Source organism: Pteronotus mesoamericanus, unplaced genomic scaffold (genome assembly GCF_021234165.1).
Source record: "Pteronotus mesoamericanus isolate MK-2021 breed Mesoamerican mustached bat unplaced genomic scaffold, CSHL_Meso_final contig_90, whole genome shotgun sequence".
Lineage (NCBI taxonomy): Eukaryota > Metazoa > Chordata > Mammalia > Chiroptera > Mormoopidae > Pteronotus > Pteronotus mesoamericanus.
The window spans coordinates 45,732,478-45,742,788 of record NW_026555277.1 but is presented as its reverse complement, the minus strand read 5'-3'; the positions used below and the strand labels follow the sequence as shown (position 1 = coordinate 45,742,788).

General features: G+C 40.7%; 1 protein-coding gene and 1 pseudogene across 1 annotated transcript in view; both read left to right on the top strand.

Annotated features, from left to right (window-relative positions):
• The first annotated feature begins 2,161 nt into the window (after window positions 1-2,161).
• LOC129080778 (dnaJ homolog subfamily A member 1-like) lies at window positions 2,162-3,345 on the top strand (annotated as a pseudogene).
• Window positions 3,346-6,081: 2,736 nt separating this feature from the next.
• FAR1 (fatty acyl-CoA reductase 1) overlaps window positions 6,082-10,311 on the top strand; it is a 52,641-nt gene continuing 48,411 nt past the window's right edge. Inside the window, exon 1 of the mRNA XM_054586073.1 lies at window positions 6,082-6,186. The gene's annotated coding sequence lies outside the window, so the exon portion shown is untranslated. The remainder of the gene's footprint in view (window positions 6,187-10,311) is intronic.

Genomic DNA, 10,311 nt, shown 5'->3' with positions numbered 1-10,311 from the left:
GGTTGTGGGCAATAGTCAGGAAAGTTCATGCATTGGTTCTTCTATCTAAATAACCTTGGAAACAGCCTCCTGGAAGTCAATTCAAAGTTTCAACATACATTTAGGAAAATAAGCGGTCATGTTGCTTTTTCCTTGAGGTTTTTAACTGATTAACTTTCTTGTCCCTTCTTCCTACCCTGCTGTAATTTAATTTAAGATAGTTCAGAATTTTTTCCTTGTCAAATGTTTCTCTTCTCCTAGTATAAGGAGGGCATCTTCACATGGGAGTTTTTATCTCCTCTTTTCAGGAAGAAAAATGGGGATTGGAATACCCTTTTTGCACCTGCTGCTTTTTAAAAGCATCTTTAGCTCTAAATAATCCTTGTGCCAATGTGGCATATTTTGAGGTGGCATATTCTGCCACCCTTCAAGAACCAGAAAGACAGTGGCTAGGACACAATGAATGATTTAGAAGAGCCAAGACCACAACAGCCCCATTTTTGTTCCACATAGATTAAAGCTGTTGCAGAACTAATGGTTGGTTATTCACTTTCAGGTGAAAATCAAACTTGTTTCACAGACCTCTGAAACAGATCAGATACCAGGCATTAAGTTTCACCTTCCTTTTAGAGATGAAGAAATGAAGCCACAGGGGCCTGTGTGCGCTTGCTCAGACTGTCAACTGATGTATCAGCAGGAATGTTAGAAACTTGGTAGAATGTTTTTTGTTTTTCTAATAACAAGCTTTAAAAATCTGTTTAAAGCAGACCAACTCTGGATGTCATAACTGAATACAGGACAAGATAGAGTTCACCAAATGAATTGCAGAAGATAACTGCCCTTACTAGAAATTTGGCTCTCTTGAGTTGCCTGAAACTCTTTTTTTTAAAATTGAATTTATTGGGGTGGCATTGGTTAATAAAATTATATAGGTTTCAGGTGTACAATTCTATAACACATCATCTGTGTATTGTATTGTGCGTTCACCACCCTAAGTCAAGTCTCCTTCCATCACCTTTTATCCCTCCTATCCCCTCTTCTGAAACTCTTTATATACTATGAAAGTGAGCATCTTTGATGAATCCTAGATAGCTGTGATGGGTTCTCTACTGTCACTTCAAAGAAAGTTGTGTTCTCTTTAGTTTTGTCAAAACAAACATTTTTAATGCAAAATTGTTAGTTTTAAATAGGTCACACTCTCTATTGTCATGAAATCAGTAAAAATAAAGAAAAGCATGGTGAAAATAATTAATTCTGTGAGTTCCCTGAGACATGTATGAGATTCTGTGCTACTCATTGTGGGGAATACGAAGATGTACAAGGGCCAGTCAAAATGGCTTGATCTTGTTCTAGAGGAGACAGGTAGGGCATAGTAGAAATATTATGGAGTTTGCCATCAGAGAGACCTAGATTTCAATCGTACTTCTGCCACCTAACAGCTGTGCGACTTTGGGCAGGTTATTGTCTTATTGAGCCTCAATTTTCTCTTCTATGAAATTCAGATAAATAGATAAATACTTGCATTGAGGTGTTGTGAAGATAGAGCTGTTAAAAAATTCAACTAAGTAAATTTAAACATCTAATTAGCATTATTCAGTGGTACAGGCAACATCCCATCTAGCAAATAAGAAGGAGCTCCTAGGAGCTATTCCAAATGAAAGGTTTTTTTTATGGGGAGAAGCAGGCAGGAAAATGTATTCTCTAGCAAAGAATGCATCATTTTAGGCAAGGCACTTTCCTTTGGGGTTCCTGTCAGGAGGATTACCTCACTAGTGCTGACAAGGAAATTACAGTTTAACTGGTTAACAGTAACATTCCTGGGGAAGGCTAAGATTACAGTTAGGTTTGGTATTAAATGTCAGTTGGGTAATGAGAGTTTAGCAAAAGTGACTCCATCTTGGGCCTGTTGTTTCTTTTTTAACAGAGTGAAGAACCTCCTCAGAACTGTGTTTAATAAGACATTAACAGAAAGATATGAGTTAGAAAATGACATGTTAGAAGAAAAGTGTTTCCTCAGAGCAGGAAGAGGTAGTATTTCTGTTTTTAAAGATGTTATAAAATTCTGAGGGGTTCCAGAATACTTGGTGAGAGGCTGAGGAACAGGACTTTTTGAGCTATGGGCAGCAATGTGCTCCTTCCTGCTCCTCCATACCTGCCTCGGCCAGCTCACTGGCTGTCAAAAATGTTGAAAGGAATCACTTACTATGAAGTTTTGGGGGTCAAATCCAATGCCACCCAAGAAGAACTGAAAAAAAGGTTTACAGTAAGCTGACCTTGAAATATCACCCTGATAAGTATCCAAAAAGGAAAGTTTAAACAGATTTCTCAGGAAGTGCTCTCTGCTCCAAAGAAAAGGGAATTATATGACAAAAGAGGAGAACAGGCAATTAAAGAAGGTGGAACAAGTGGCAGTTTTGGCTACCCCATGGGCATCGTTGATATGTTTTTTGGAGGAGGAAGGATGCAGAGAGAAAGGGGAGGTAAAAATGTTGTGCATCAGCTCTCAGTAACCTTAGAAGACTTATATGTGTAATGATGCACAGGAAAACTAGCTCTGCAAAAGAATGTGAGTTGTCACAAATGCAAAGGCTGAGGCAGTAAGAAAGGAGCAGTAGAGTGCTGTCCCAGTTGCCGAGGTACTGGGGTGCAAATAAGAGTTCCTCAGATAGGGCCTGGAACAGTTCAGCAAACTCAGTCTGTGTGCATAGAGTGCCAGGGCCATGGGGGAATGGATTGATCTTAAAGATAGATGCAAAAGTTGCAATGGAAGGAAGATAGTTTGAGAGAAGAAGATTCTAGAAGTTCATTTGACAAAAGCAGGAAAGATGCCCAGAAGATAACATTCCATAGTAAAAGGAGACCAAGAACGAGGACTGGGACAGGAGATATTATCATTGTTTTAGATTAGAAAGGTCATACTGTTTTCACTTGATGAGAAGACCTTTTCATGTGTATGGACACACAGCTGGTTGAAGCATTGTGTGGCTCCCAAAGGCCAATAGCTACTCTTGACAACCAAACCATAGTCATCACCTATCATTCAGGTCGGATTGTCAAACATGGAGATATCAAGTGTGTGCTAAATGAAGGCACGCCAATTTACAATAGACCATATGGAAAGGGTTGCCTAATCATCGAATTTAAGGTAAACTTTCCTGAGAATGGCTTTCTCTCTCCTGATAAACTTTCTTTGCTGGAAAAACTACTTGAAAGGAAGGAAGTATTGTAGAAGAGACTGATGAAATGGGCCAGGTAGAACTAGTGGACTTTGGCCCAAATCAAGAAAGACAGTGTCATTACAGAGAAGGAGCATATGAGGATGATGAACATCATCCTAATGGTGGTGTTCAGGGTCAGACCTCTTAATGGGGCCAGTGAATAACACTCACTGCTGGCATTTTATATACAGTCCTGAATGAGTGAAGGACTATAATCATAATATGTTCACTATTTGCTATTGTTTTTGTTTTAATATTCAACTATAACAGTGTATTAAAAGTTAAATGAAGAATAAACACAAAATGTAAAAAAATTATGAGGGATTCATAAATAGTTAGAACTACATTATGTGTAGCATATTTATTTTGGTGCTTATTCCTATGTATTTTCTCAGTAATATATATCTCTCCTTAGGCTGTAAACTGTAAGAGCACATTTTTGGTTTGGTGTAGTTTACCTCCACTTGCAGAATTGTGTTTCTATAGCAAAGATCAAAATCACATATGAGTGCTTTATATTTGAATAAAATTACAATGAAGTTGATTTCAATATATGGCTGTCCAATATTTAGGGCTCTTGTTTAAGAAAAATGGGAAAAGCACTGGAATGAATAATTACCTTTTTGGTATTACTACATTCTATTGGTGAGACTCTGGGCAAAATTCTTCACTGCCTTTTGTGAAGACGATTAACTACTCATCTTGTAGATACATGAATTCTTTGAGTTCACTTAAGAACAGTAGTGCCTTATGAGGGACACTGGCCACATACAACCTGCCCTCCCCAAGAGATAGAACCATCTTGGAGAGTGAATTGTTAGGTCCTCCTCTAGACAGCGTGCTGTCCATCTGCGAGGGTCTCTGCTGGAGGCACATGTTGCACATATACTGATGAATCAAAGGAGATGACTTTATGCTCTCAACTCTACAGTTATTTTTTAAAATCACAATGTATTCATTAAGCAATTACTCAGTTTCTTAATGTGGTTTACTCAGAACTGAATATTAATTTGTTTTTGTACTTACAGCCATTAAAAAAAATCAAGATATTTGCATAAAAATTAAAAGATTTGTAATGAAAATATTCTCCAGAAATAGTGCCTAGTTACATGTTATGCTGATAAACCTTGAAAGTGTATTTTAAGAAAGATGCCCCTACATTCCCTAGGCTGGGTTAGATACTCTTTATATGTATTGCCTCCCAATTTATACGTGTTGGAATTATTTGTTCATGTCTGTCTCCCTATTATACCCTTTGCTTTATGGGAAATATTGTTCTAATTTCATGTGCCTAGTTCAGGGACAAGTACTTTAAACAAAGTTATTTATCTGAATTGAACAACTTAATGACAAAATTACTAAATATGAATCCTGTCATCTTTAACTGCTTTGTTACTGGTGCCCTATTAGAATTTGGTTCAGAGTTCTTATATCTGCTTTGGAAACAATATTATTGACCTATTTCTAAGAATGTTTCACCTGACGCTGGCTATTTCAGAATAGCTACTGGACTGGCTTCCAGGCACACACAACTTGCTCAACTTAGTGGTAAGCAGCTGTGTTAGTTTTGTGTTTTGAGCCCTCTTCCAGCAATGACTATAGTTGGTACTGGACTGTGAACTTTTCCAGGGCAAAAGCTATGGTATTAAATCGAAAGTTTCTGGTGTTCAGACTTATGTAGCCACAAACTAGGGAGCTTATTAAATTTTAAGTAGTTTCCAGTTGGGTACAGCACCCTGGATGCTTCTGTGCTACTAACAGGGCCATGAACTGAAACTAAGAAAAATCACTTTTAAATCATCTTAGCTCATCCTTAAAGTATCAATCTGTGTGTGTTATTCACTGTGTGAAGAGCTTTCACTCATTTTAAATCCTCACAATTCCTTTTCTTCTTCCTGCAGTTTGTCGTTTTGGAATGATAGCTAAATCCTAGTGGGATTGTTCATACCATGGGAGTCCCGTGGAGGCTAAGGTTATGGTGATGTTATTAAGAGTTATTTTCACAATCCTTTTATTATTTAAAAAATTGAGATACACACAAAGTGCGTTGAGTGCACTAATATTAAATGTAAGGCTCGATGAAGTTTTACATATTTATACACCTCTGCAACTATCACTCAGATCAAGACAGAGCTTTTAAGGCTCTCATTAGGTTCCCTTGTGCCCCTTTCAAACCACAGACAAGTTTTGTACAAAATCATTCTGGAGGAAGTGGAAAGTGGAATGATTTGGCCCAAGGGGCTGGACGAGACGCAAGCTCGGCTCCCTCCTTGAAGGGCATCCTGCGGGGCCCACGGAGAGACGGCTCCGTTCTTACGGACCCGAACCAGCCCCACGAGAAGGTACTCCGGGACCCACGTAGGTAGGTAGTGTCGGATCACGCCACAATAGCCTCCCGCCGTCTCCTAAGGGAGCCTCGCCGCAGCCTCCCCACCATTTGAGTAAGCCCCCCTCCCGCGCAACAGGGAGGCGGGTGTGGCCCTGGGCGCTACCCGGGGGAACGCGAGTGGCCAGGGGAGGCGCTCTGAAGTCCGTGAGGTGGGGCGCACGCCCATTGGCTGAACTTTCCCCGCGGGCAGGCGGGTCGCAGAACCACTCCCCGCCCCTAGGCTCTCTTTCCGCGCTCCCATTGGCTGTTCGAGTTCTACACGCGCCCGCTCCGTCCTCCTTCTTTCCGAATAAAAAAAGGGGTTGTGGGGTGGGAGCCCGGAGTGGTAAGGCGGCTGAGCGGTCCCCCTAGTAAGGGGGCAAGAGACAGCCAATCAGAAAAAGACGTGGAAAAGAGGCGTCGTGCCAGCCAATCAGATCTGCGGTCCGGGTAGGGGCCGGCTGACGCGAGTGCGGATCGCAGCCAATAGGCGTTCCGCTACCCGTCCGCTCTTCAGCAGCCGGCCGGGGGCGGTGAAAGAGCCCGTGAGGGGATCGCGACGGCGGCGGAGCCATCGCTGGACGGCCCCAGGAAAAGCGAGGCCCGAGCCTCTGCATCTAGGTGAGAGGCTCGACGCAGGGTAGGAGAGGCCGGTTGCGGGCCCTTACTTGCCTGACCTGGGCCGCAGCTGAGGGCGCGGGGATGGCAGGCCGAGCCGAGACGGGGGTTACACCCGCCATCCCGCCCACGCCCTCGGCCCCGGCCTCCCGGGGCTGGGGGCGCCTGCTTCTGTCCAGAGGGTCTCAGTTCGCCTTGGCCGCGCCGCCGCCCTCCGGAGGGCGGGGACCGCTGGCAGGGATGTAGGGAGGGGCCTGGTTTGCTGCTGCGAAGCCTGGGGGCGCTGCCTGGGATGGGGAGGCCGCGAAGAGGTGGCGAAGGTGGGGTGGGGTAGTTAACGGAGGAGCTCGCTAGTGTGCTTGAGGGTAACGGTAAGAGGCGGCCTGTGACTGAAGGATTCCAGATTTGGGGAGGAAGAAAGTGATGGGAAAAGGGTGATGCTCAGAAAAAGGTGCCCGAGGAGAAGGTGCGGAGTGGTGGCGTGTTTTTGGCCTCTTAGAAATAGGCATTGATAAAGGGTGGGGGAAATTAGTTGGGAGTGAAGTGGGGGGCAGGCTTGGGTTTTGAAGGTTAGCAGATCTGGACGAATGGGGACACGTGGATCTGGAGTAAGAGGCACCTACTGAAACCGGAAGGTGACTGAGAGGAGAAGGTTTTAGGTAAGATGTGGATGGAGACTGTTTTAACTGGAAGGTGTCAGGTGACCAGTTAAGGCGAAAGTATACGGGGAGCAAACAAGGTAGATTTGTGTATGGTAGCTGAAGGGTGTGGACCTTTTATGAATGAGTAATAATAACTGTCGGTTTTGGCAGAGAGAGGAGAGCCAAATATCTCAGAAAGGAGTCAGGTTCACAGGTTTATTTACTGTGTGCATCAAGGGCCTAAACACTGAGAGTTGGTAACTCGCTACTGATGCTGATAGACCTTCCTCCCCAAAAGAGCTTATTTCTCAGAAATAATGGCACAAGTACTGTTTACTTTTGATTGAGTGGCAGTGAAGAATCGCTTAATTCTTTATATTAAAAAAAAAAAGTGTAAAGGCAGTGCCAGAAGATATTCTTAGAAAATCTGCCCTATGGGGAAGTTTCTCAATTATCTTGGGTATGTGTAATATAGCATAAAAATTATGCAAGATCTCTTTCGGTAATGCAAGTGAAAATTAACATATGAATACAGTCCTGTTATTATGTAGGATCAACTATTTTGTTGTCATAGAATTTGGTTATGTTTCATGCTTGCTGGGAAAATTTTCAGCCTTAGGAAATTTTGTCACTAATAAATAGGTTCAAATTTCTTTTCATGTAGAGGAAAGACAGACATGGTATGTGAGTATCACTGCTGCTGCCATTCTGTTTCAAGCTTTTGGACTTTTTATTTCGGGGGTGAGGACAGAGGTCGGGGGCAGAGAAGAGGCAGTAGAAAAGAAAGTGGCCCACTATCAAATTTTTGGTGGATTTAAATGGGAGGAGGTGATAGGTACTGAGCTACAATTTCTGCTTGAGGATAGGACAAAAAGATTGTGGAATGTTCAGCACTTCTGACGAACATAAAATAGTATAGGGTCAAGGACAGAAACCAAAGAGGACATTCATTGTCTAGGGTGCTTATTATCTTGAGCAAGAAAGCATTATAGCTAATGGACTGTTCTTTAGGATGTAGAAATAATTTTGTAGAAGTAATTTCTTGGGAATGCTACTTACTGATCACATTTTCCTTTTAGTATAACAGCTGAGGTGCTGAGGCAACTCAGAACAGAGAAGTAGAAGTAGTTTGAGTGGTGAGTTAATCAGGGAAGGTTTCCGGAAGAGATAAGTTTTGAGTCATCTTTTGAATTAGGAGTTGTATGGACTGTTGGAAGACATGAGGATTATTATAATGAGTGACAGATTAAACAAATGGCTTCAGAGCAGGATTGAAAATTCAAATAAAGATTTAAGAGTGTGGCCATCAACTAAGTCTGTTGTAGCTTAGTTGATAAATGGTGATTCTATATGGTGGCTGTAAGAGATTTAGAGTAGTTGATGATGAATTGGAGATAGGCAGTAAAGGAAAGAGCACAAAAAGTATTTTTGATAGTTGTAAGGGAATATGGTGAAAGTAATTTGGGTAGTTGAGAGGTAGATTTAGTGTTCAACCATATATAATAATGAGAGACCTTTTTGTGACCTGTGCTAGATTATATTGATAATAGTATAATTTTTTGGATGCTACTTTGTGACAGTATTTTGAGCTTTCTAAGCATCATCGTCTTTTGATTATCCCTATTTTATAGATGAGGGAACTGAGATTCAGAGAGATTTAATTTGCCCAAGGTCACATGGCTAATAAGGTCAGGATTGGCAAAGTTAATCAGTAAACATTGATTGAGCATCTGTTTCATGCCAGGGACTGTGTTAAATGCTGGAGATTCAAAGTTGATAGTAAATCCATAGCAAGCCTGAGCCATTTTTTTGGAGATTGTCACAAGTTAACAGAAGAGAGCCAGTGAAGAAAGAGAAAAAAATTAGTTGGAGGGACCTTTGTAGATACTGAGGAATATACCCTTTAGGGAAACTAAGAATAGAAAGACTTTTAGGAAAGAGGAAGTGGTCAGCAGCAAAATATATAGTTGAGAGACTCAGAGGAATAAAGATTGAGAAGAAACCATTGAGTTAATAAGAAAGGAAAAAAGTAATGAAAAATTAGTCTCAAGAAAGGCCTGAATGAAGATATTAAAATACAGGACAGTAGTTAATCATGTTTAGTGGTGAGTGCTCTATACAAATTTAAAATTTGATGTGATCACAGTTATGGTCAAATTCACAGAAAAAGATGTTGGCATGTCCCTCTGTAGTATTTTAATCTTTGGTAAGATCATAGGTGGTTTAAAAGTGTGCTTTTTGTATTTTTTTCCAGTTAAAATACAGGCCTTATTATTTTTATAATTAATGGAGGAAAAATCATTCAACTGAAATGAGATAATAGGGAATATGTGGGTGGGCTTATAGTAATCTGAACTATGTTTGGGGTGCCTACAGCATATTAGCCACTTTGGTAGGTACATTCTCACCTTAGAACAAGTGGCTTGTTAAGGGTAGAAACATCCTGAGGGATCAGGCTTCTTAAAGCACCCTGAATCATGATGATACAATCTTGGCTGTTCTGAACATTGTTTTCTTTTTGTTTAATAAATGAATTTAAGGTAATACAGAAGCCAAGCCACCTATACAGTTGAGTCATTTTAACAGTCTTTTGGCCTTCCTTCTTCCCAAACATTGGTTCTATGGTTCCTCTCTTCAGTGAGTATATAATCAGCTTAGAATCTCACAGTTCAGTATGGCGATATGAAAGTGCTGATTTTATATAAAACTAACTGAAACGCTTAAAGTTTGTCATTGCTTTCTGTTCCCAATTCGAACAAGAAGAGAGACAAATTTCAAGAAAGTGAGCTTTTCTTAACGAAAATTTTCCAAAGGAGATTACTTGCCTTAGGATATAGTATGGATTTATTCCACTCTGTAAAGGAGAGGGAGAGGAATCTTGTAAGTCAGGAATAGGTTCTAGTTTTTAGTTTAATTTCATTTGGCTCATAGGGATAATGGAGAAAACAATATTTCATCTAGGTACTGTACTTTTTTCTTAAATTATCACATTTAATTTTTATACAATTCTGTAAGGTGGCTCTCCCATTTTACAGATGAAGAGAATGAAGCTCAGAGTAATAACTTTGCAAAGGTTGAAGAGCTAAGGGACAGAGCAGAGATTCAAACCTTGTTTTGTTAAATTCCAAAACTCATGCATATGAGACAAGTGACAAGAAGAACTTGTTTATATGAATGCCCACAACTGAAAGAAGTTCTACATACCCTTAGGTATTTAGTAGCTATTTGTTACCTTAGAAGATGGGGTTCTGGCTTTGTATATTTGTGCCTTGTGACATTGGCTCTTAAATGTTAGAGATTTTTGTGTCTCATAGAGTGTGTTATATTAATGGGTTGGCCAAAAAGTCTGTTTTTTCCATAAAAGACACATTTTTAATTTTCACCAATAAATTTATTGACTTGTATATTTTGAGTGTCAGCCATCCATACTATTGTCTTCTGTTGTGTAGAGGCTGTGGTGCTGCTAAATAAACATCTTCCAATGCAT